This window comes from Anomaloglossus baeobatrachus, chromosome 2 (assembly GCF_048569485.1).
Source record: "Anomaloglossus baeobatrachus isolate aAnoBae1 chromosome 2, aAnoBae1.hap1, whole genome shotgun sequence".
Taxonomy (NCBI): domain Eukaryota; kingdom Metazoa; phylum Chordata; class Amphibia; order Anura; family Aromobatidae; genus Anomaloglossus; species Anomaloglossus baeobatrachus.
Window position 1 is genome coordinate 250,937,948 of NC_134354.1, and position 25,098 is coordinate 250,963,045.

General features: G+C 50.0%; 1 protein-coding gene across 3 annotated transcripts in view; it reads right to left on the reverse strand.

The window, feature by feature from the left end:
* The window catches only part of LOC142289785 (histone H3-like centromeric protein A), a 72,359-nt gene extending 54,072 nt beyond the window's left edge, over positions 1-18,287 (reverse strand). Inside the window, exons 1-3 of one of the 3 annotated variants that reach the window (XM_075333715.1) lie at positions 18,220-18,287; positions 7,453-7,584; positions 7,119-7,172 (exon numbers count right to left, since the gene is read on the reverse strand). The gene's annotated coding sequence lies outside the window, so the exon portion shown is untranslated. Of the gene's footprint in view, positions 1-7,118; positions 7,173-7,452; positions 7,585-18,219 lie in introns of those variants that run through there. The other 2 variants (XM_075333716.1, XM_075333717.1) reach the window with 2 other exon arrangements.
* Between the last annotated feature and the right edge of the window lie 6,811 nt (positions 18,288-25,098).

The following is a 25,098-nucleotide window of genomic DNA, read 5'->3' on the forward strand; positions in this document are numbered from 1 at the left end:
ACTGCGACCAATCCTGGACTAACGCGTCCGCCGCCAGAGCTCTGTGATCCTGAGACCGTGCCATGAATGCCGGGACCTTGTTGTTGTGCCGTGACGCCATGAGATCGACGTCCGGCGTTCCCCAGCGGCGACAGATCTCTCGAAACACGTCTGGGTGCAGAGACCATTCCCCCGCGTCCATGCCCTGACGACTGAGAAAATCTGCTTCCCAGTTTTCCACGCCCGGGATGTGAACTGCGGAGATGGTGGAGGCTGTGGCTTCCACCCACTGCAGAATCCGTCGGCCTTCCTGGAAGGCTAGACGACTGCGAGTGCCGCCTTGGTGGTTGATGTAGGCGACGGCAGTGGCGTTGTCCGACTGGATACGGATCTGCCTGCCCTCCAGACACAAAGCATAAAACTGAGGAGCCTGTGATCCACGGGAGGGTGTATAGGCAGAGGGGAGGGGTTACACTTTTTAAAGTGTAATACTTTGTGTGGCCTCCAGAGGCAGAAGCTATACACCCAATTGTCTGGGTCTCCCAATGGAGCGACAAAGAAGAAGGGAATTTTGTTACTTACCGTAAATTCCTTTTCTTCTAGCTCTTATTGGGAGACCCAGACGATTGGGGTATAGCTACTGCCCTCCGGAGGCCACACAAAGCACTACACTAAAAAGTGCAAGGCCCCTCCCCTTCTGGCTATACCCCCCCGTGATATCACGGGTTCTCCAGTTTTAGTGCCAAAGCAAGAAGGAGGAAAGCCAATAACTGGTTTAAACAAATTAACTCCGAGTAACATCGGAGAACTGAAAAACCGTTCAACATGAACAACATGTGTACCCGCAAACAACAAAAAAATCCCGAAGGACAACAGGGCGGGTGCTGGGTCTCCCAATAAGAGCTAGAAGAAAAGGAATTTACGGTAAGTAACAAAATTCCCTTCTTCTTCAGCGCTCTATTGGGAGACCCAGACGATTGGGACGTCCAAAAGCTGTCCCTGGGTGGGTAAAGAAATACCTCATGTTAGAGCTGCAAGACAGCCCTCCCCTATGGGGAAGCCACTGCCACCTGCAGGGCTCTTCTACCTAGGCTGGCGTCCGCCGAAGCATAGGTATGCACCTGATAATGTTTGGTGAAAAATGTGCAGGCTCGACCAGGTAGCTGCCTGGCACACCTGTTGAGCCGTAGCCTGGTGTCGTAATGCCCAAAACGCACCTACGTCTCTGGTAGAATGGACCTTCAGCCCTGAAGGAACCGGAAGCCCCGCAGAACGGTAGTCTTCAAGAATTGGTTCTTTGATCCATCGAGCCATGGTGGCTTTAGAAACCTGCAACCCCTTGCGCGTACCAGCGACAAGGACAAAAAATGCATCAGAGCGGCGCATGGGCGCCGTGCGGGAAATGTAGATTCTGAGTGCTCTCAACAGAACTAACAACTGTAAATCCTTTTCATACCGGAGAACCGGATGAGAACAAAAGGAAGGAAAGGGTATATCCCGATTAAGAAGAAACGCGGATACAACCTTAGGGAGAAACTCCTGAATAGGGCGCAGCACTACCTTGTCTTGGTGGAACACTAGGAAGGGAGCCTTGAATGACAGAGCCGCCAGCTTAGACACTCGCCGAAGCGACGTGATCGCAACCAGAAAGGCCACTTTCTGTGACAGGCGCGAAAGGGAAACTTCCCTCAGAGGCTCGAAATGCGGCTTCTGGAGAGCAACTAGTACCCTGTTCAGATCCCATGGATCTAACGGCCGCTTGTACGGGGGCACAATATGACAAACCCCCTGTAGTAACGTGCGCACCTTAGGAAGACGTGCTAGACGCTTCTGAAAAGAACACGGATAGTGCCGAGACTTGCCCTTAAAGGGAGCCGAGCGACCAACCTCTTTCCCAACCAGATTGCAGGAGGGAAGGCAAAGTAGGCAATGCCGATGGCCAGGGAGACCCTCCCTGAGCAGAACACTAAGATAAGAATATCTTCCACGAGTTGTGGTAGATCTTGGCAGACCGCGGCTGGCTAGCCCGTCTCATGGTGGCAATGACGTCGTGCTCACGGTCGACCGACGGTGAGATGCCACAGATCACGGTACCACGACCTCCCCGGCCAGTCTGGGGCGACGAGGATGGTGTGGCAGCAATCGGTAGCTGGAACTGTGACCAATCCTGAGCCAAGGCGCCTGTCGCCAGAGCTCTTTGATCGTAAGACCGCGTCATGAAAATCGGGACCTTGTTGTTGCCGAGAAGCCATGACGTCGACGTCCGTCTTCATCCTGCGCCTACAGAATTCTTGCAAACAAACGGGTGCAGAGCCCATTCCCCTGCGTCCACGCCCTGGCGACTGAGGAAGTCTGCTTCCTAGTGTCGTACGCCCGGGATGTGAACAGCTGATATGGTGTATGCTCTGTCTTCTACCCATAGCAGAATCCGCCGGACCTCTTGGGAGTCTTGTCGACTGCGTAGTCCGCCTTGGTGGTTGGTGTATGCCACCGCTGTGGATAGTCCGACTGAATTCGGATCTATTTGCATTCCAGCCACTGCAGGAAGGCTTGCAGTGCAAGATACACTGCCCAGAGCTCCAGACCACTGAGTTGAAGAGTGGACTCCTCTGAAGATGGTCTTTGACCGTCTGGAAAAGCTAAAACTCGCCTCTGGATGAGGCGCCTCCTTGAAGGAGAGACTGTCCCCTCGTCTGTAGTGAACGCTGTTTGTCCAGCGGAAGCTTCACTATCGCTGAGAGAGTGTGAAAACTCTCCAGGAGATGCCAGCGATTGGGTTCAACCTTGAAAAGTTGAAGACCCACCCGAAACTCTGGGAAGGGTCCAGCGCCATGTTCAGGTTGTGTTGGCATGCTTGTAAAGGAGAGTGCCTTGACCAGTAGATTGCCCAAGTAAAGGATCACAGAGTGACCGTGAGAGCGCGGGACTGCTCCCTCTGCTGCCACGAACTTGGTGAACACCCGTGGGGCTGTCGCCAGCCAAAGGGTATGGTTACGAAACGAAATATTCTCGTCTTTAATAACGAATCGTAGCCAACGCCGGTGCCTCGGAGCAATCGGCACGTGTAGATAAGCATCCTGATGTCTATTGAAGCTAGGAAAACTCCTTGAGACAGAGAGGCAATGACGGAGCGGAGTGATGCCATCCGGAACCGCCTGGTTTTCACGTGCTCGTTAAGCAGTATAAAGTCCAGAACGGGACGGAAGGAGCCGTCCTATTTTGGCACCACGACCAGGTCGGGGCAAAATGCGTATCTGGTTCCTGAAGAGGAACAGGGATTACCGCTCTTTCCGCCTGCAGAAGAGCCTCGGCTCGGTCGGTGCGGTAGTTTGAAAACAAACTGACTCTCACTCACAGGCCCTCAACCTGCGGTAGGTAAATGCCGCTAAAGCGGGGGAGTCTGCCCCCCCGCGGTTGCGGAGTGAGAGGGCTGAAAATTATGAGGAAAACGCTTTGGTAGCGGATCCTCCGGCTGCCTTCCCCGGGCGTGAATTGAGCCCGCTAGGAATCTATGCCCTTCTGGGCTTTTTGAGTCGTCTTGGATAGTTGAATGATTTCATTCAACCCTTACCAACAGACTATCACTAGATAAAGGCAACCTGGTTAAGCACTTCGTTGGAAGCAGCCTCTGTTCCAATCTCTCAACTACTAGCCTCTGCGTAAAAACACGGAGTTGGCGGATGCCACTGACGTCCGGCTCGTAGAGTCTCGGACAGCAATAACAGCATGATTCGCCATGCCGACATTGCGAGTTAAAGACGCTGCTGGGACCGAGAGTACCTGTGACAGCGACCCTCTGCGCAATACTAGCTGAAATAGCTTGGAGTGCCTTCACGGCTGCGACTGCCGGAGCAGCCGACCTGCCGATAGCTTCATAGACAGATTGCAACCAGAGGCCAATCTGCCTGTCAATGGCATTTTGAAGTGAAGTCCTATCCACCACTACAACTATAGATCTAGCTGCAAGCATGGAGATTGGGGGATCCACATTTGGATACTGGGTCTAGCGCTTGACCACGTCAGGGGGAGCGACACGTGTCTCATTAATACGGTCGGAGAAACGCTTATCTTGATAAGCGTGTCGTTTCTGGACTGCGTCTCTGGAGTCAGAGTGCTAAACAAGTACTCAATATATAGAGATTTCTCTTGCTGTGAAGCTGACCCCTCCACTGGAGGAGTTGAGGGAGAAATACCCAACCTTTCGTTGATGGACGCAATAAGATTATTCACTATAGCGTCACCATCCGGTGTATCCGGATTGAGAGCGGTCTCAGGAACAGAGTCCTGAACAGCTACGTCTGCCTCATCGTACAGAGAGTACTCCAGCTGGGACCTTGCCCAGTGATGTAGTCGAGGGCTAATGCCAGCGAGCCCGCTTAGGCCATCTGGGACTGTCGACCGTGTCGGATGCCTGCTCTCTGGGATGCCTGGAATCACTCTGGCGCCTTGAGATGCTCCAGATCAGGGCGGCCAGGGTCATTGCAACCATATTGCCCCCGGTCTGCTTGGGGTGCAAAGTCTGTAAGATGTCAGTCATAGTCACAGACAATATATCAGCGGAAAAACTGCAACTTCGTCCCTGTCTCTGGACAGAGATCACAGGTGGTTCCTTTGGCCACATATAGCAGAGACCCCGGTTGAGCAATTGCACGCACTGGGGGTCCTGAAACCGTATGACATGCAGTACAAGCAGCATAGAAAGCCCGTGCATTGGCAACTTGTCTTTTTCTGCTGTTGTTGTCTAGCTATCTAAGAGCCTAGCCGAGGATAGCGACCGTACAGTGAATAGTCATACAAGCATGAAGTACAAATAAACACTTCAGCACATGTAGTACACGCAGCATTGAAAACTTGTGGCTTGGCACATTTGCTCTTCTGCTGCTGTTGTCTATTTATCTAGGAGCATGAGACAAGGATAGCGACATACAGTGAATGTATAGCATACAGCATGACAGTAAACACTGCAGCCCATGCAATCCAAGCAGCATTGAAAGCTTGCGCGTTAGCACCCTAGCCTTTCTGCTGCTGTTGTCTATTTATCCAGGAACATTAGCCAAGGATAGCGACATACAGTGAATGTATAGCATACAAGCATGACAGTAAACACTGCAGCCAATGCAAGTCAAGCAGCATTGAAAACTTGTGCCGTAGCACCATTGCTCTACTGCTGCTTTTGTCTGTTTATCTGGGCGCATTAGCCAAGAATAGCGACATACAGTGAATGTATATCATAACAATAAACCGTGCAGCACATGCAAGCGAAGCAGCATTGAAAGCTTGTGCCTTAGCACAAATTGCTCTACTGCTGCTGTTGCCCAATCTGAGAGTAAACACTGCAGCACATGCAAACGAAGAAGCATTGAAAGCTTGTGCCTCAGCAGCATTGCTTATTTGCTGCTGTTGCCCAGAATAGCGACAGTACAGTACAGTGCATAGCATATCAGCACACAGCCCAAAAGCCCACTTCAGCATTAGTGGTGTCAGTTGCTTACCGCCCGCACAAGAGCGGGTGCGAGGTCGCCCAAAAACCTGTGACTGGTTCCGTTCTCCCAGAGTGGAAACCATAATGGCTGCCGGCTTCTCTTCCCCGTCCTGTGCAGAGGGGCGGGCCGTGGGCGAGCCCCAGCCAAGAGCGGGAACCCGGCGTCTCACTGTGTTCAGTGAGAGGGGGCTGGAGAATGCAAAGCAGACTCCGGCTCCCTGCGCTGAGCTACTGTACAGCGTCCCGCCCCTCCTCTGACTGGCAGGGCTGGGGCGGGAACGAAACGAAAACTAGGCCGCAAAGCCGGGGACTCTAGTAATAAGCGCGGCCGTCCTATGTGCACGGCCGACGCCGAAGTCCCCCGGCGCACCACAAGTCCCAGCCGCGCCACAATGTAAAAAACAACCAGCAGCGGCCGGCGCGGCCGTTTTCAATACATAAATTCACTCAGCAAAGCTGCAGTGAATAATAGCACCAGCGCTCCGCGCTGTTGTCCCCGGCGCACTAACACTCCCAGCAATGCTGGTGTGTGTGGGCGCGATGTGCATGGGAACACAGAGTACCTTGATGTAGCAGGGCCCTGTCCCTGACGATACTCAGCTCCATATCCAGCAGGTTCTTTTGGGTCTGTGGATGGAGCTCGGTCTCTGTGCCTGGAGACCGGTAAGATCCCACTTCACCCAGAGCCCCTCATGGGGATGGGGAAGGAAAACAGCATGTGGGCTCTGGCCTCTGTACTAGCAATAAGTACCTCAACCTTACAACACCATCCACGGGTGAGAAGGGAGCATGCTGGGGGCCCTACATGGGCCCTCTTTTCTTCCATCCGACATAGTCAGCAGCTGCTGCTGACTAAAATCTGTGGAGCTATGCATGAATGTCTGACCTCCTTCGCACACAAAGCTAAAACTGGAGAACCCGTGATATCACGGGGGGGTATAGCCAGAAGGGGAGGGGCCTTGCACTTTTTAGTGTAGTGCTTTGTGTGGCCTCCGGAGGGCAGTAGCTATACCCCAATCGTCTGGGTCTCCCAATAGAGCGCTGAAGAAAAACGTGTTTCGCGGCACGTGCGTGTTTTTAACGGATGTGTGTTGGAGGCCAGAGAGATAGAGACAGACAAAGATAGACACAGAGACAGACAGCGACACACAGACAGGGACTGGGAGAGAGACAGAGACAGTTACTATCCCAGGTAACGCCGGGTACTACAGCTAGTTCTACATATTCCCAAGATGAATACTACAAAAATGCTAAGGAGAATAAAGGGCGATGCTGTAACCCTTTAATAAGCGTATTAACCCCCTCACAGCCAATTCCGTGTGCACCTTCCTTTCTTCCCAGAGCCATTACTCTTATTTTCCTGTCCACAGACATATCAGGGCTTATTTTTGTGGGGTGAGATGTACTTTTGAAAGGTGCCATTCATTTTGTCACATTGTGAACTAGAAATCTGGGAAAAAATTCAAAGTGTAGTGAAATTGTGACAAAGAAAAAAAAATGCAATTCTGACACAGGTCTTCAGCAGACCCCAAGTTGTCATAAGCAATCCATCAGTGCCCTACAATCACGTCACAGCGCCCAGACCAGCGCATGGAATGGTGCCCCCCCATGCCAGCGAGTGTATAATGCTCTGTCAGAGGTTGACAATGACACTTACCAGATGCCACCCACAATTGTTAGAGGCAGATCCTCACTGTCACCCAGCCGTTACCTGCCAAGTATAGAGAGATCATCTGTGAGCCTTGTGCTGTATAAGTACTGCAGGTCAATAGGATTATGGCGATATATAATCAGACTTTTATATATATTTTTTTTTCTCTATTGAACTTGTGAAAGAAAACAAAAATTAGCTTTGTCAACATTTTCAAAGACCTGAAAGGTTTTCATTTTTCGGCTGGCGCAGTGAGAGGGCTTGTAGTTTGTGTGGCGAGCTCATGTTTTCATTAACGCCATTTTTGGGCAGATAAGACATTTTAATCATTGCTGCTTACAGAATATTTTGTGCCGTCTTCTTCCGGTTTCAGCCACGCTCTATAAGCGGTCGGAGCAGTATGTGTAGTGGCAGTTACGCCTGACAATGTAAGTCGCCAAGTCTCCGAATGAGACTAGACAATCTCATAGACCTGCATAAAAACAAAATACTCCTTAGATCAAGCACTTGATATTGACAGCGGCATTTAAAGGGAAGGGGTCATTAAAAAAAAAAAAAAAAAATCAATAACTGAAAAAATGTAGAGTATTAATGTTTTAATGTTTTGTTTAAATATTGATTTTTTTTAATTGAGCAAAATATAAAACATTTTTAAAAGTTTGATATTTTTTACACCGTTAAACACTAGGGGGAGCAGCTGTTGAAATCACACTGAAATCCTACTGTAGAACTAGCTTGCATTACAACTGCAGTAAAGTGGGCAGAATCTGCTATCCTGTGTGTGATGTCACCTCCCCCTCCCCCTCCCAATCTGGGGGTTTCCATAAAGGATAAAAGAGAATGAAGTTTAGGATCACAGTGCAGAGCCATTTTGTTGGTGACCAGAAATGTCTAAAGAGTCACCAAGGACAGACGGGGTATCACACAGGATAGGATAAGGCTCCTTTCACATTGCATTTTGCCTTACGTTCACAGGTCCGGTCGGGGCATCCGTCCAAACCGCCCCTCCGCAAAGCGTGTTTCGGACACACGCTAACGTAGTGTGCTCAATTACAGTGAATGGCCATGCCAGCGCATGCTTCCGAAACATGCTTTGCGGGGTGGGGGAGGGGCGGTTCGGACGGATGCCCCGACGGGACCTGTGAGCATAAGGCAAAACGCAATGTGAAAGAAGCCTTAGATGCCGGCGAAGAGGTGAGTGAGATCATCCTCTGACGCTGCACATTCATTAGCATGTTAGCGCACCCCCACTGTGGCGTACTAACATGCTAATGGAGCCGACTAGCCAGGTGAACTAACGTCCAGGGGACTAGTCCCTGCACTCATTAGCATACAATAAAAGATCTTTAGAAATACTTTTTCTAAAGATTTATCTATGCTGGTGTATACAGGGACAATTAGGCAGGGATTAGCAATATGCACCCAGAACAGCGCGTGGTTCTGGGTGCATATTGGACCTGACAGGTTCCCTTTAAGGATAACAAAGTCAATGTTTTGGAGTGGCCATCATAATGCCCTGATCTCAAGCCAATTGAAAATGTATGGGCAAAGCGGAAAGGCCGATGCAAGCAAGGAGACCTACAAACATGGCTCAGTTACACTAGTTCTGCCAGAAGGAATGGGCCCAAATACTATTGTTAGAAGCTTGTGGAAGGAGATCCAAAACGTTTGACCCAAATCAGCAATGGTACCAAATACTAATGAAATGTAAACTTTTTACTCTGCAGAAAGTAAGGGGTACTTCACACATAGCGACATCGCTAGCGAGATCGTTGCTGAGTCACGGTTTTTGTGACGCAGCAGTGACCTCATTAGCGATCTCGCTGTGTGTGATACAAAGCAGCGATCTGGCCCCTGCTGTGAAATCGCTGATCGTTACACACAGTGCTGGTTCATTTTTTGGACGTTGCTCTCACGCTGTGAAGCACACATCGCTGTGTTTGACAGCGAGAGAGCAACGATCTGAATGTGCAGGAAGCCGGCGTCTGGAAGCTGCGGACGCTGGTAACCAAGGTACACATCAGGGAACCAAGCGAAGCGCTTTGCTTGGTTACCCGATATTTATCTTGGTTACTAGCGTACGCCACTCTCAGGCTGCCAGTCCTGGCTCCCTGCACATGTAGCCAGAGTACACATCGGGTAACTAAGCGAAGCGCTGTGCTAATTAACCTGATGTGTACCCTGGCTACGAGTGCATGGAGCCAGTGCTAAGCGGTGTGCACTGGTAACCAGGGTAAATATTGGTTAACCAAGCAAAGAATTTTGCTTAGTTACCCGATATTTACCTTGGTTACCAAGCGCAGCATCGTTTCCACGAGTCGCTGCTGGCTGGTCACTGGTGAGATCTGCCTGATTGACTGCTCACCAGCGACCATGTAGCGACGCACCAGCGATCCTGACCAGGTCACATTGTGGTTGGAATCGCTGGTACGTCGTTTAGTGAGACGGTAGCCTAACAAAAAAAGCCTTAAAACATTCTCTCTCTCATTATTCTGGCATTTGTCAAATATAAATAATTTTGGTTCCTAATTGACCTAAAACGGGATTTATTCTGATTTCATGTCAGATAGTGATAAAAACATGCAGATGTGTCTTTATAGAGAGCGAAGGGAAACCTCTGGTTTTAACTGTATGAGGGAGTCATTCAGTCAGTCAGAATCAGGGAAATTGAGGAGTCGTTATCAGAGGTTTGGCTGACTCCACAGTCCTGTTTGCGACTAGTCCCTGGCCTCATTAGCATACATCTTCTAAAGATCTCTTTATCTATGCGACTAGACGCAGGGATTACTCATATGCTCCTAGAACTGCTCGTGGTTCTGGGTCCATATTGCACCTGACAGGTTCACTTCAAGGGGTTGTCCGGTCTAAATTCTCAAGTCTGCAGTCCCCCTATGTCTACTCGGCGACTGCAGACTTGTGAGTCCTCACATCCCTTGCACTTTGAGGATTCTCCGGTATCAGAGGCTGGAACGTGGCATTAAGTATCCAATATACTAATTCAAACGCTGCACTTTCATTCTTGAATAAAGTAGAAAAAAAGAGACTGAACAGACTTGTTTTTTTCTTTTGCAAAAATCTTAGTATATTTTTATTTATTGTGCAACAGGGAAGGACTAGGGACGTTTCGGCCCAAATATAGGCATTTTTCACGCCAAGTCACTAGAAAAGGATGAGAAAACAGTAATCACTATTTTACAATATTTTACAAGATTGACATATTTATAAGAAATATACACATAAAATTAAAAAAGATCCCATGTTGATATTTGGTATATAGATACGTAGCTACAACAGCAAAAAGTACAGGCAACCACAGTGGGGGTATCTCTCTGAGGAACACATGAACAGCAGCAGCAACATAAAAATAAGATGCACATAGAAATAGCATACCTTCACAGAAGAAAATCTATTTTCTCAAGAGAATTTTTCATATAGGTTTCTGCAATTGCAGAGATAGAAATTGCAGAAACCTATATGAAAAATTCTCTTGAGAAAATAGATTTTCTTCTGTGAAGGTATGCTATTTCTATGTACATCTTATTTTTATGTTGCTGCTGCTGTTCATGTGTTCCTCAGAGAGATACCCCCACTGTGGTTGCCTGTACTTTTTGCTGTTGTAGCTACGTATCTATATACTAAATTTCAACATGGGATCTTTTTTAATTTTATGTGTATATTACTTGTAAATATGTCAATCTTGTAAAATATTGTAAAATAGTGATTACTGTTTTCTCATCCTTTTCTAATGACTTGGCGTGAAAAAGGCCTATATTTGGGCCGAAACGTCCCTAGTCCTTCCCTGTTGCACAATAAATAAAAATATACTAAGATTTTTGCAAAAGAAAAAAACAAATCTGTTCAGTCTCTTTTTTCTACTTTATTCAAGAATGAGAGTGCAGTGTCTGAATTAGTATACTGTTTGGACCTTGGTCCCCTCACTGGCACCTCAGAAATTTTCCCTATTTTTAGCAGTGTGCACACCATAAGTCCTGACTTAAGTATCCAATATGCAGACTCCTGACCAGAATCCGTGCACTGAGCGAGGCTGACACCCTCTAGTCAGATTCTAGCGGGGAGTCTGTATATTGCATACTTGTGACCATCATTCCTAGCTCTGAAACGGACAAGTTCTCACAGTGCCCAGGATTCATAAGTCTGCAGTGACAGAGCGCACCGCACCGCAACACACAGCAAACCCCCCACACACACAGCAGACCACACACACAGCAGAGCGCACCACACACACAGCAGAGCGCGCGCGCCACACACACACAGTAGAGCGCACCCCACACACACGAGCGCACCACACACACACGAGCGCACCACACACACGAGCGCACCACACACACAGCGCCCCCCCCACACACACAGCAGAGCGCGCGCGCCACACACACACACAGCGCACCACACACACACGAGCGCACCACACACACACACAGCAGAGCGCACCACACACACGAGCGCACCACACACACACACACACAGCAGAGCGCACCACACACACACACGAGCGCACCACACACACACACGAGCGCGCCACACACATGAGCGCGCCACACACACACACACACACACACGAGCGCACCACACACACATAAACACAGCAGTGCGCACCACACACACACAGCAGAGCGCACCACACACACACACACACACACAGAGCAGAGCGCACCACACACACAGCAGAGCGCACCACACACACACACAGAAGAGCGCACCACACACACACACACACAGCAGAGTGCACCACACACATACACAGCATTGCGCACCACACACACACACAGCAGAGCGCACCACACACACACAGCAGAGCGCACCACACACACAGTAGCGCGCACCACACACACAGCAGAGCGCACCACACACACAGCAGAGCACACCACACACACACAGCAGAGCGCACCACACACACAGCAGAGCGCACCACACACACACACAAAACAGAGCGCACCACACACACACAACAGAGCGCACCACACACACACACTCAGCAGAGCGCAACACACACAACAGAGCGCACTACACACAGCAGAGCGCACCACACACACACACAACAGAGCGCACCACACACACAACAGAGCGCACCACACACACAACAGAGCGCATCACACACACACTGCAGAGCGCGCCTCACACACACAACAGAGCGCACCACACACACGCATACACACACAGCAGAGCGCACCACACACACAGCAGAGCGCACCACACACACAGCAGCGCGCACCACACACACAGCAGAGCGCACCACACACACACAGCAGAGCGCACCACACACACACAGCAGAGCGCACCACACACACAGCAGAGCACACCACACACACACACACAACAGAGCGCACCACACACACACACACACAACAGAGCGCACCACACACACACACAGCAGAGCGCAACACACACAACAGAGCGCACTACACACAGCAGAGCGCACCACACACACACACAACAGAGCGCACCACACACAACAGAGCGCACCACACAAACAGCAGAGCGCACCACACACACAGCAGAGCGCATCACACACACACTGCAGAGCGCGCCTCACACACACAACAGAGCGCACCACACACACGCATACACACACAGCAGAGCGCACCACACACACACACACACACAAACACGGACAGGAGACTTGTGGATATATAGACAGGAGAACCATTTATGGTGTTAACAGTGGGCGTCGACTACCAGAAATGTCTCTGGAGCAGAGTCTGCATCACTGGACCCCACATTAGGCTGGTTTCAGACGTCCGTGTTTTAGGCCTACGACACACTCACGTGAAAATCACGCACGAGCCGAGAGACACGTATTTCCCCTGCGTGTAGGTAAGTACGTGTCTGTGGTACATGCGGGCAATGTGTGTTCTCCGCATGCTATCCGTGATAACATAAGGAGAACAGGTTATTTACATACTCATGTGGTCCTTGCTGCTGTCCGTGGTGCTGATCTTCGGTCTCCAGCCCTCCCCTCTCCCGCTGCTGCCAGGCAGTGAAGTGAATATTAAATGAGAATAATGAGCGGCGGACGGCAGCAAGTGACAGCAGCGGCAGAGACAGGAGGGCTGGAGAAGGTGAGTTAAGGTTTTTTTTTCTTTCTCTGACAAGTGTGTTTTCTCCAGCGTGTGTCACACGGGACCGCATCCACACTTCACCCGTGTGGTACGGGCCGTGTGACACCCGTGCTGCCGAAGCAAACACTGACATGTCAGCGTGTAGAAAAACGCACACACATACAAACGCACACGGACACACGTTCCATGTGGTTTTACGTGTGTGTGCCTGCTACAATAGGGTAGCATTGCTGAACGTGTCTCCGTGCCGCCGGTACGTGCAAAAAATGGCAAACACGTACCGGCGGCACGGATGTGTGTCGGAGGCCTTAGGTACGTGTGACATCCGTTTTTAACACGGATGTCACACGTACCCATGTTATTCTATGATGTGCCTCACACGTCCGTGTTTGCACATGGACCGTGTGACCTTTCATGACCCCGCACGCACACACGCAGGCATCTCCGGCAGCACGGATGTCACACGGATCGCACACTGATGTGATCCATGTGACATCAGTGTAAAACATACCGGAGAAAAAATGGGTCTTTTTAATAAAAAGATTTTCTATATTTACCTCTCTCCAGCGCTGCTGTCTCCGGCTCTGCTGCCTCACGCTCCTTATCGCCGCTCATTATACTCACTGAATATTCAGTGCCCTTTGGAGCTGGAAGAGACAGCGCTGGAGACGTCAGTGCCGGGGACCAGTGATAACCATGGCAGCGGCGGTAAGCGCGGGAGTCCCCCTACACGAACACACTCAGCGACGCTGAAGTGTGTAATGGCACAAACGCAGTCAGCGCTGCGGTCCCCGGTGCACTAGCACACCCAGCAATGCTGGAGTGTTGCTGTGCGCGGTCCCCACGGGGACACAGAGTACCTCAAAGTAGCAGGGCCATGTCCCTGAACGATACTCGGCTCCTATCCAGCAGGATCCTCAGGAGCTGTGGATGGAGCACGGTCTCCTGTGCCTGGAGACCGATAGGATCCCACTTCACCCAGAGCCCTAAGGGGGATGGGGAAGGACAACAGCATGTGGGCTCCAGCCTCCGTACCCGCAATGGATACCTCAACCTTAACAACACCGCCGACAAGAGTGGGGTGAGAAGGGAGCATGCTGGGGGCCCTGTTATGGGCCCTCTTTTCTTCCATCCGACATAGTCAGCAGCTGCTGCTGACTAAGCTGTGGAGCTATGCGTGCATGTGTGCCTCCTTCGCACAAAGCATAAAAACTGATGAGCCCGTGGCAGCACGGGGGGTGTATAGGCTGAAGGGGAGGGGCTTTACACTTTTAGTGTAATACTTTGTGTGGCCTCCGGAGGCATAGCTATACACCCAATTGTCTGGGTCTCCCAATTAGGAGCGACAAAGAAATGGGTCTTTTTAATAAAAAGATTTTCTATATTTACCTCTCTCCAGCGCTGCTGTCTCCGGCTCTGCTGCCTCACGCTCCTTATCGCCGCTCATTATACTCACTGAATATTCAGTGCCCTTTGGAGCTGGAAGAGACAGCGCTGGAGACGTCAGTGCCGGGGACCGCATCGCTGAGTGAGTTTACAGGTGTGTGATCAGAACATAGAAGCCGGAACATTGCGGGGACAGCATCGGGGACTCGTCACAGTTCCCAATGAACTCTGATGAACCCGTGAAGCTGTAGCACGGGTGTCGCGGGGGTCATCAGGATGTCATCAGAGTTCATTGGGAACTCCGATGACCTCCTGGATGTCACTCTGCTTTGTAAATACTCACCTGTCCCCGCGGTGCTGTCCTCGTGGGGCTGTACCCAGCGCTATACCCGCGATGCTCGGCTTCCTGATCCTGAGTGCGGCGAATAATGATGAAAATAATGAGCGGCAGTCAGGAGCGGCAGGCAGCAGAGCCGGAGAAAGCAGGCAAATATGAAAAATCTTTTAAGTTCATAGACCCGTGTTTTCTCCGGTACCTGTCACACGCATGCAAACACGGATGTCACACGTGAGACACACGTATGACACATGTATGACCATAACCATGCGTGTGAGTGGTACCTGATTAAACACGGACGTCTGAAACCAGCCATAGGCCTCTTTCACACGTACGTGCCTCCGGTACGTCTTTGGCAGTTTTGTCACGTACCGGAGACACGTACACACGTAGACCTAGGTATTCCTATGGTTTTGGACACACGTAAGTATTTGCGCACAGAACGTGTGTCCGTTCCGTACTTACTTGTGTTTCTCACGCCGACATGTCCGTTTTCTCTTGGCATCACGGGTGTCACACGGAACGCAAACGTGTCACACGTAATGCAAACGGACCACACGGATGTGTTCCGTGTGACACGCACCGGAGAGTAGCCATGTGTCTGTGAGAAAAAAAAACCCAAACCTTTACTCACCTTCTCCAGCCCTCTTGTCTCTGCCGCTGCTGTCACTTGCTGCCGACCGCCGCTCATTATGCTCATTGAATATTCACTTCACTGCGGCGGAAGCAGCAGTAGCGGGGAGTCTTGCAGGACCGAGACCGAAGATCAGCACCACGGACATGTGAGTAGAAAGTTCCCGTTCTCCGTGTGTTATCACGGATAACACACGGAGAACACACGTAGCCCATAAACACGGCTCACGGAGGGCAAAACGCACCTCTGACCAGGGCTGTGGAGTCGGTAAGCCAAACCTTCGACTCCGACTCCGACTCCTCAAATTCTCTTGCACCGACTCCGACTCCGGCTCCGACTCCGGCTCCGACTCCTACATATATTGCTTATAGTTAGGTGAAAAATTTATTGTAGTACATGAATATGTGTATGTGACCATCAGACATTTAATAATTTTTATGATACAATAATCAAGATATTTGGATAGAACATAAAATATATTTATTGGAATACAACTTTAGAACACAAAAAACTGTAATAAATTGTAAATATGTAATACACTATGTAATATACAGTAGATTACATATATATCTTGTGTGTGTGTATATACACTGTATATATATATTATATATATTACATATTTACAATTTATTAGTTTTTTTGTGTTCTAAAGTTGTATTCCAATAAATATTTTATGTTCTATCCAAATATCTTGATTATTGTATCATAAAAACAATTAAATGTCTGATGTTCACATTGTACTACAATAAATTTTTCACTTAAATATAAGCATTATACTAAATGTTGTTATTTAGTAAAATATTCAGCACATTCTGCATTGCACTCCTGTCCCCAATTTATTATATATTTTAGGAGTCGGAGTCGGTGCATTTTATACCGACTCCGACTCCGACTCCACCAAAATGAGCTCCGACTCCGACTCCACGACTCCGACTCCACAGCCCTGCCTCTGACATGTCCGTAAAAATGTGCGTGGTTTTTCACAAATGTGTGAAAGAGTCCTTACACTGAGCCGGGAAGCACCAGACTCCGGTGACCGCACACGGTGGTGTCTGACGAGATATTCCATGTGGAATCACGCGCAGCTAAACTGACAAGAATGGGAGTCTCCTCCACACAACGCCATCACTCCCCGTGCACCCTGAGGCCTCCGACATACTCACGTGCCGCCGGTCCGTGTGTGCCATTTTTTACACGGACCGGAGACACAGGGACCTAGGTAATCCCTATGGTTAGGAGACACGTAAGTATTTTGGAACGGAACGTGTGTCCGTTCCGTACTTACGTGTCGCCGTGTGTTAAAAACGTTGACATGTCCGTGTTGCTCCGGCAGCACGGGTGTCACACGGCCCGCACCCGTACCACACGGATGTAGTGTGGATGCGGTCCCGTGTGACACGCGCCGGAGAAAACACACGTCAGAGTAAAAAAAAAAAATCCTTACTCACCTTCTCCAGCCCTCCTGTCTCTGCCGCTGCTGTCACTTGCTGCCGACCACCGCTCATTATACTCATTTAGGCTACTTTCACACATCCGGTTTGAGCCGTGCGGCTCAATCCGGCTGTGAAACCTATGCAACGGATGCGGCGAAAACACCGCATCCTTTGCATAAGTTTTTACATGCGGCCGGTCAGTTTTTTTCCGGTTGCGGCACGCTACTGAGCATGCGCAGTGGAAAAAACCGCATGCGGCGGCCGGATGCGTTTTTTTCCGCATCGCGCCGCATCCGGCGTCCATAGGCATGCATTGAAAATGCGCCGCAGCGGCCAGATGCGGCGCAATGCGTTTTTTTTTGCCGGAGCAAAAAACGTTGCAGGGAACGTTCTATCCGGCCGCGGCATCGGCTAAATCTGCCGCATGCGGCAAAAACCGGACCGAACGCAAGCCCCTGCGGCACAATACGGCACTAATGTAAGTCTATGCAAAAAAAAACGCAACCGGTGTCACAAAAACCGGTTGCGGTTTTTCTGCAGAACGCCGTATTGTGCCGCAGAGCAAAAACCGGATGTGTGAAAGTAGCCTTAATATTCACTTCACTGCGGCGGCAGCAGGAGACGGCAGGGCTGGAGACCAAAGATCAGCTCCACGGACAGCAGGAAGGACCACGTGAGTATGCAAATTACCGATTCTCCGTGTGTTATCGCGGACAGCACACGGAGAACACACGTAGCCCGCACGTACCAGAGACACGTATTTACCTACACGCAACACGCGGGGAAAATACGTGTCTCGCGGCACGTGCGTGATTTTCACGTGAGTGTGGCACAGGCCTGATGCAGTGTGCGGGATGTCACCCAGGAAACGGCACCAAAGACCTGCAGGAAGATTTTGGCGCCATTTTCCTGTGGAAACCCCTCAGCAGACATCTCCCCTCAGCCGTTAGGACGCGGCACAGCTCCACTCACAGGGAATATCCTGCGGAGCAGCCCGTGCTCGGTGCAGGGGGAGCGGACACGGGTCTGGAAGTGCCGCTGGGGAGGGCAGCGCTACAGTGACGGCTGCTACACTGAGCGAGGATTCCTCCGCAGCTCCGGTAACCGAGATATCCCTCTCGGTTACCGGAGCTGCGGAGGAATCCTCGCTCAGCGCCACTTCTCGGTGGCAGTTGTGGCCCCAGCAGCTGCGGACCGTGTCGGGCACCTACAGGCCGCCCCTCCCGGGAATCCCCGTTACCTCAGAACGCGTCTACTCTCCTCGGCTCCGCGCTTTTAGTCTGAACAATCCAACGGTTTCCACTGCTGTCACCTAGGAAACTGGGCGGGCATTACTGCCAGCCAATGGGCGATGGATTCTTTTCTTTTTTTTTCAAGTATTAATAAACTTTATTGTACAGGACCTAGTACATTGAGAGACTACAAGTAATATGGTCACTATGATGTAGGACGCCATGTTTGTGGAGGATGTGATGCTGCTCAGGGGAGTGGGGGCAGGAAGGTTCCAGCTGCTGCCACTGTATTAGGCCTCATTCACACATCAGTATTTGGTCAGTATTTTGCATCAGTGTTTGTATGTTAAAGAAAGGAGTTGGGCTTAGGGTATGTTCACACATCAGGTTTTTGCTGTGCGGCACAATCCGGTGATTTGCGGGAAAAACGCATCTTTTTTTTCCGCCGGGTGTGTTTTTTCCTCATAGACTTTTATTAGCGCCGGATTGTGCCGCATGTACTTGCGTTTGATCCGTTTTTTGTCGGATGCGGCAAAAATCGTCAGTCTGGCGTCCGCACAGGACGCAGAGAGGAACATTTTTTGCCAGCGGCTAAAAACTGCATAGCGCCGGGTGCGGCGCTGTGCGGCATGGTGCATAATGAAAGTCTATGCGCCCCGGATCCGGTGGCATGCATCAAACGCCGGAAGCATGTACCTGATCCGGGTTTTACTTCTGAGCGTGCCCAGAAGTGATATAAAGTTATTGCTTGTCAGAAAATCAATCAATCACTCACTCACTCTCAGGCCTAAAACACACTTCCGTTAAAAACACGCACGTGCCGCGAGACACGTATTTACCCTACGTGTTGCGTGTAGTAAGTACGTGTCTCGGGTACATGCGGTCCACGTGTGTTCTACATGTGCTATCCGCGATAGCACACGTAGAACCAATAATTTGCATACTCACGTGTTCCGTGCTGCTGTCCGTGGTGCTGATCTTTGGTCTCCAGTCCTGCCGTCTCCCCGCTGCTGCTGCTGCCGGCCGCAGTGAAGTGAATATTAAATGAGCATAATGAGCGGCGGTCGGCAGCAGCGGCAGAGACAGGAGGGCTGGAGAAGGTGAGTAAATGTTTTGGGTTTTTTTCACTGACACGTGTGTTTTCTCCGGCGCGTGTCACACGGGACCGCATCCACACTACATCCGTGTGGTACGGGTGCGGGCCGTGTGACACCCGTGCTGCCGGAGAAAACGTGGACATGTCAGCGTGTAGAAAAACGAACACACGTACAAACGCACACGGACACACGTTCCGTGTGGTTTAACGTGTGTGTGCCTGCTACAATAGGGTAGCATTGCTGAACGTGTCTCCATGCCGCAGGTACGTGCAAAAATGGCAAACACGTACCGGCGGCACGGATGTCTGTCGGAGGCCTCAAACTCACTCACTCACTGACTCACTCACCCTCACCCACTCACCGATCTCGGGCGCGGTGCTGCACGGCTTTCACAAAGCTCTGGCGGCTTCTCCTGATTTGAAAATGCCGGCCGCCCATTATTCAATCTTGTATTCACTGCTTTCCCCGCCCACCGGTGCCTATGATTGGTTGCAGTCAGACACGCCCCCATGCTGAGTGACAGCTGTGTCACTGCAACCAATCACAGCTGCCGGTGGGCGGGTCTATATCGTGCAGTAAAATAAATAAATAAATAATTTAAAAAAACAGCGTTTTTTTGATACCAAAACTTTGATACCAACTTTGATACCAGCCAAGATAAAGCCACACGGCTGAAGGCTGGTATTCTCAGGATGGGGAGCCCCACGTTATGGGGAGCCCCCCAGCCTAACAATATCAGCCAGCAGCCGCCCGAAATTGCCGCATCCATTAGATGCGACAGTCCCGGGACTCTACTCGTCTCATCCCGAATTGCCCTGGTGCATTGGTAATCGGGGTAATAAGGGATTAATCATGGCAGGCGTCTATAAAACACCCCCAATGATTAACCTGTAAGTGAAAGTAAATAAACACATACACCCAAAAAAATACTTTATTTGGAATAAAAGACAAAAAAACACCCTCTTTCACCATTTTATTAAAATCCCCAAATACCCCTCCAGGTCCGACGTAATCCACAGAGGTCCCACGACGATTTCAGCTCTGCTACATGAAGATGACAGGAGCGGCAGTAGAACAACGCTGCTCACTGTGAGCTCCATGGAGCAACTGAAGTGAATCGCGCTGTCAGTGGAGACGTCACTGAGGTAGTGCCGGGACATGTGCGGTGATGATGCATGCGAGAGTGCCTCCTTGTGCGGTGATGATGGTGGCTGTAGTGCCTGCATGTGCGATGATGATGCGTGCGATAGTGCCTGCTTGTGCGGTGATGATGTGTGCGGTGATGATGCGTGCAAGAGTGCCTGCTTGTGCGGTGATGATGCGTGCAAGAGTGCCTGCTTGTGCAGTGATGATGGGTGCGGGAGTGCCTGCTTGTGCGGTGATGATGGGGGCTGTAGTGCCTGCTTGTGCGGTGATGATGCGTGCGGTAGTGCCGGGGTGTGTGCAGTGATGATGCGTGCGAGAATGCCTGCTTGTGCGGTGATGATGGGGGCTGTAGTGCCTGCTTGTGCGGTGATCATCCATGTGGTAGTGCCGGGGTGTGTGCGGTAATGATGCATGCGAGAGTGCCTGCGTGTGCGGTGATGATGCGTGCGATAGTGCCTGCTTGTGCGGTGATGATGGGGGCTGTAGTGCCTGCTTGTGCAGTGATGATGCATGCGAGAGTGCCTACGTGTGCGGTGATGATGCGTGCGAGAGTGCCTGCGTGTGCGGTGATGATGCGTGCGGGAGTGCCTGCGTGTGTGGTGATGATGCGTGCGGTAGTGTCGGGGTGTGTGCGGTGATGCGTGCGAGAGTGCCTGCTTGTGCGGTGATGTTGGGGGCTGTAGTGCCTGCTTGTGGGGTGATGATGCGTGCGATAGTGCCTGCTTGTGCGGTGATGATGCGTGCAGTAGTGCCTGCGTGTGCGGTGATGATGCGTGCGGTAGTGCCTGCGTGTGCAGTGATGGTGGGGGCGGTAGTGACGGTGTTTGTGCGGTGATGATGGGGTGTCTCAGCATAAAAAAAAACAAAAACGGATCAGTTTTTTTACCGGATCTGTCGTATCAGTTTTTACACAATCTGAGACGGATCCGTTGCGTCAGGCACAAACCAGATTGTGCCTGATTGGAAAAAACTGATGTGTGCACTTAGCCTTACAGAGAAAAACTATAATTGGCAGACTGACGGCTGTCACTGATGAAATACTGACCAAAAGTCCTGATGTGTGACTGAGGCCTTCTGTGGGCCCCGTCAGTGCACGGCGCTTCTGCCTCTGCCTTATACCTCGAGCCGATGAGCAGGGGTGGGATTCAGCCATTTCTTGTTAAAATAGTAGCGGCTTCACCGAACTAGGAAGAAGCGGTGCACTGATCCGGTTCCAAATGCCGGCGTGATGTCACCTCCGGGCAGCCGCTCTCTGCTCCTCCTCTCTCTATAAACAGTGAGGAGCAGAGCGCGGGCGGTGTGGAGAATCGGCCTCTGCAGGGCTCTGTAATCATGGCTGTACGAGGATGCTGGAGTCTCATTTCCTCTCACAGCGTCCAAGCTCCGCCGTCCTTACAGAACCTAACGTGTGAGTGTGCCGCTCTGTTTGCGTCTGTATTTTCCAGTGTGTGTGAGCGTGCGTGTATACTTTCCAGTGTGTGTGAGCGTGCAGGTGTATTTTCAGCGTCTGTTTGTAAGTCTATTAAGCAGCAGAATATGTATACATAAAAGAGAACCGCACAAATTCTTATAGAGAGCCTATCATGAAAATTGTATCCCTCAAACTAATTGCTTTCCTGAGAAATCCACCAGCCTCACCTGACCGAGATCTCTCACCAGCACGGTCAGTGCCTGGAGCGGAGCGTGCGCAGTGAGGGCCCCAGGATGGATCTAAACTCAGACACTGACTGTTGTCACAAGATCTTGGTAGGAAAGTCACTGAGAGACCTATCAGTCACACACAGGAGCCCGGCAGGGAACATGGAGGGAGGCAGGAGAGCTGCAAGTGCACGTCCCATCCCAAAGCACTTGCAGGTCATTTGCATATAATTTCCATTGCTGAATTTCTCAAAAACTTTAAAATGGAATTCTGCAAACGATGCAATCCGCATTAAAGCTCCTGCACATACGGTTTTGTTTTTCTCTATAGCACTTTTAGGGGACTTGAAGCCCGCACTGTCTGATCGTTTCTGCTGTTCAGAGCGGTGCTTCAGTGTCCCTCTGAACAGCAGAAATGCTGATGATCTGTGAATGCCGGCGCTCAGGAAATTCGTTATGACAGCGACAGGAGTCATAAGCTGAAAATTAAAGTAATGCGCCCCAACGTGGTACCAATAAGAAGACGCGCTCGTCACTTAAAAAGTAAGTCCTCACTCAGCGCAATCGAATTAAAAATAAATCCCAGATGTCAAAAAATGGGAACACACAATTCCATTATTTATTTATTTATTTATGTAATTAATTAATCCTTTTAAATGGAACCTGTCGCGTTAAAACAGCGTTATTGACCTGCAGAAATGGGATTAATCTGCAGGCTAAGGCTACATGCGTACGCTGCCGCTTTTTTCTGCACACAAACTGTAACCAACACTGCATGTTATCAGAGAGAGCCTGGAACTGTAAAAAAAATGCTTGTAATGTAGGTGCATTTTTGGTGCATTTTTGATGCGTTTTTCGTGCGTTTTTGGTTCGTTTTTGTTAATGCGTTTTTTTAAAGGTAAATCAAAATACGATAGGATAGAATAATGGATAGACAGCTAGAATAGATGATAGAAAAAAAACAGAAAGATAGATGGATAGATAGATAGATAGAACGAACATATAGATTAGATAATAAAAAAAGAACAGAATGCATAGAAAGAAATAACAGAATAGCTTGATAAAGCTATATCTAGCTTGGCTAGCCGTTTTTATTTTTAATTTTTGGAGGGTAAAAAAAAATAACGAGGGGTCCCCCCTTTTTCATATCCACCACAAGAACAGCTGCAGGCTGCAACATTCAGCTCTCTGCTGTACCTTGGCTGGTTATGAAAATTAGTGGAGATTCCACGCTTTTTTTATTTTAATGATTTGATTTATTTAGAAAAAAAAATATAAATATATATGATGTGGGGTCCCATCTGTTTTTCTAATACCAGCCAAGGTACAGCAGACAATTGGGGGCTGATATTATTAGGGTGGGAAGGCCCATCGTTATTTGGCCCTTTCCAGCCTAACAATAGCAGCCCAAAGTCTCCCCAGAAGTGGCGCATCCATAAGATGCGCCAATTCTGTCACTGGACCCAGCTCTTCCCGATTGCCCTGGTGTGGTTGCAATCGGGGCAATAAGGGGTTAATGGCAGCCCATAGCTGCCACTAAGCCCTAAGTTAGTGATGTCAGGCGTCTATGAGATACCCCCCACTACTAATCTGTAAGTGAAAGTAAATAAACACAAACTCCCAAAAAAAATCCTTTATTTGAAATAAAATAAGCCCTCTCTTTCACCACTTTATTAACCCTCAAACACCTTACCAGGTCCGAAGTAATCCACATGAGGTCCCACGGCGATTCAGCTCTACTACATCCCTGTCCTGTCACAGTGAACGTCATAGAATATGACTGCCAGCTGAGAGTGCAGATAGAGAACAGCGATCAGAATGAACTCGGGTGAATCCCTGACGTCACAACTATGTGTCCCGCAGTACGGCGTGTGTCGCAGCAGTGACGTCACGGGTTCACCGCTTTGAGGTTTAGGCCACTACTGAAGTGAGCCACGCAATTGGCGGTGCTGTAACGCACGTGAGTCCTCCAGCTGCGGCTCACTTCAGTCACGGCCTGAATTGTGCACACAGGTGGAGGTCTCCAGCTGTGACCGCAAATCACTTGAGTGACTGCACCGCTGATCGTCCAGCTCACTTCAGTCACTCGGGTGATTTGCTGTCACAGGTGAAGGACTCCAGCTGTGACAGCGGCTAACCTTAGTGACGTCAGTGCTGATAGAGCCACTTACTTCAGTTGTGCTGTACGATCTAGACAAGCCCACCGGCGGCTGTGATAAGTTACAGTCAGACAGCTGTCACTCAACATGGGGGCGTGTCTGACTGCAACTAATCACAGACGGTGGGAGGAGTGAATAGTATGAGCCTAATAAGCGGGTGCAGTGAATATGTTATGAGGCTAATGAGTGGTAGGGAAGAAGAATGAGAGGCCGTGGGAGCAGTGCAACAGCCGTGCGCGTCGGTGATCGGTGAGTATGAAGCGGAGAGAGAGACACCGACATGCCAAAATCACTCCAGCATTGATTTTGTCATTTTGGAACTAGGTTGGTGAGCTGTGTTTTTGTTGACAAAACTGCAGATAAAACGCATGCAAAACGCACCGATTGGACAGCATCCGTTTTTGATGCCCTCATTGATTTCAATGGGTGACAAATGTTGACAAAAACACAAGAAAGAATGGACATGCTGCTTCCTTTTTGTCACAAACTTTTGTAAAAAAACCGCTGACAAATAAACTGCAACGTGTGCGTAGCAAATCTGACTTCTTATGGACTTTGCTGGGAAGTCAAATGGCAGAAGGTTCTGGCAACAAAACTGCACCACAAAACGTGACAACGCAGCGTGCGCATGTAGCCTAAGGCTATGTGCGCACGGTGCATTTTTCGGGGCATTTTTGCACGTTTCAGGTGCGTTTTTGGTCTTAAAACTGCATGACTTTGCTTCCCCAGCCTAATCTATGAGTTTTCATTTTTGCTGTCCGCACAGTGGAGTTTTGTTTTAGGTGCGTTTTTGTGGTGACCACAACAATGCAACATGTCAATACTTTCTGCGTTTTTGCCAGCGTTT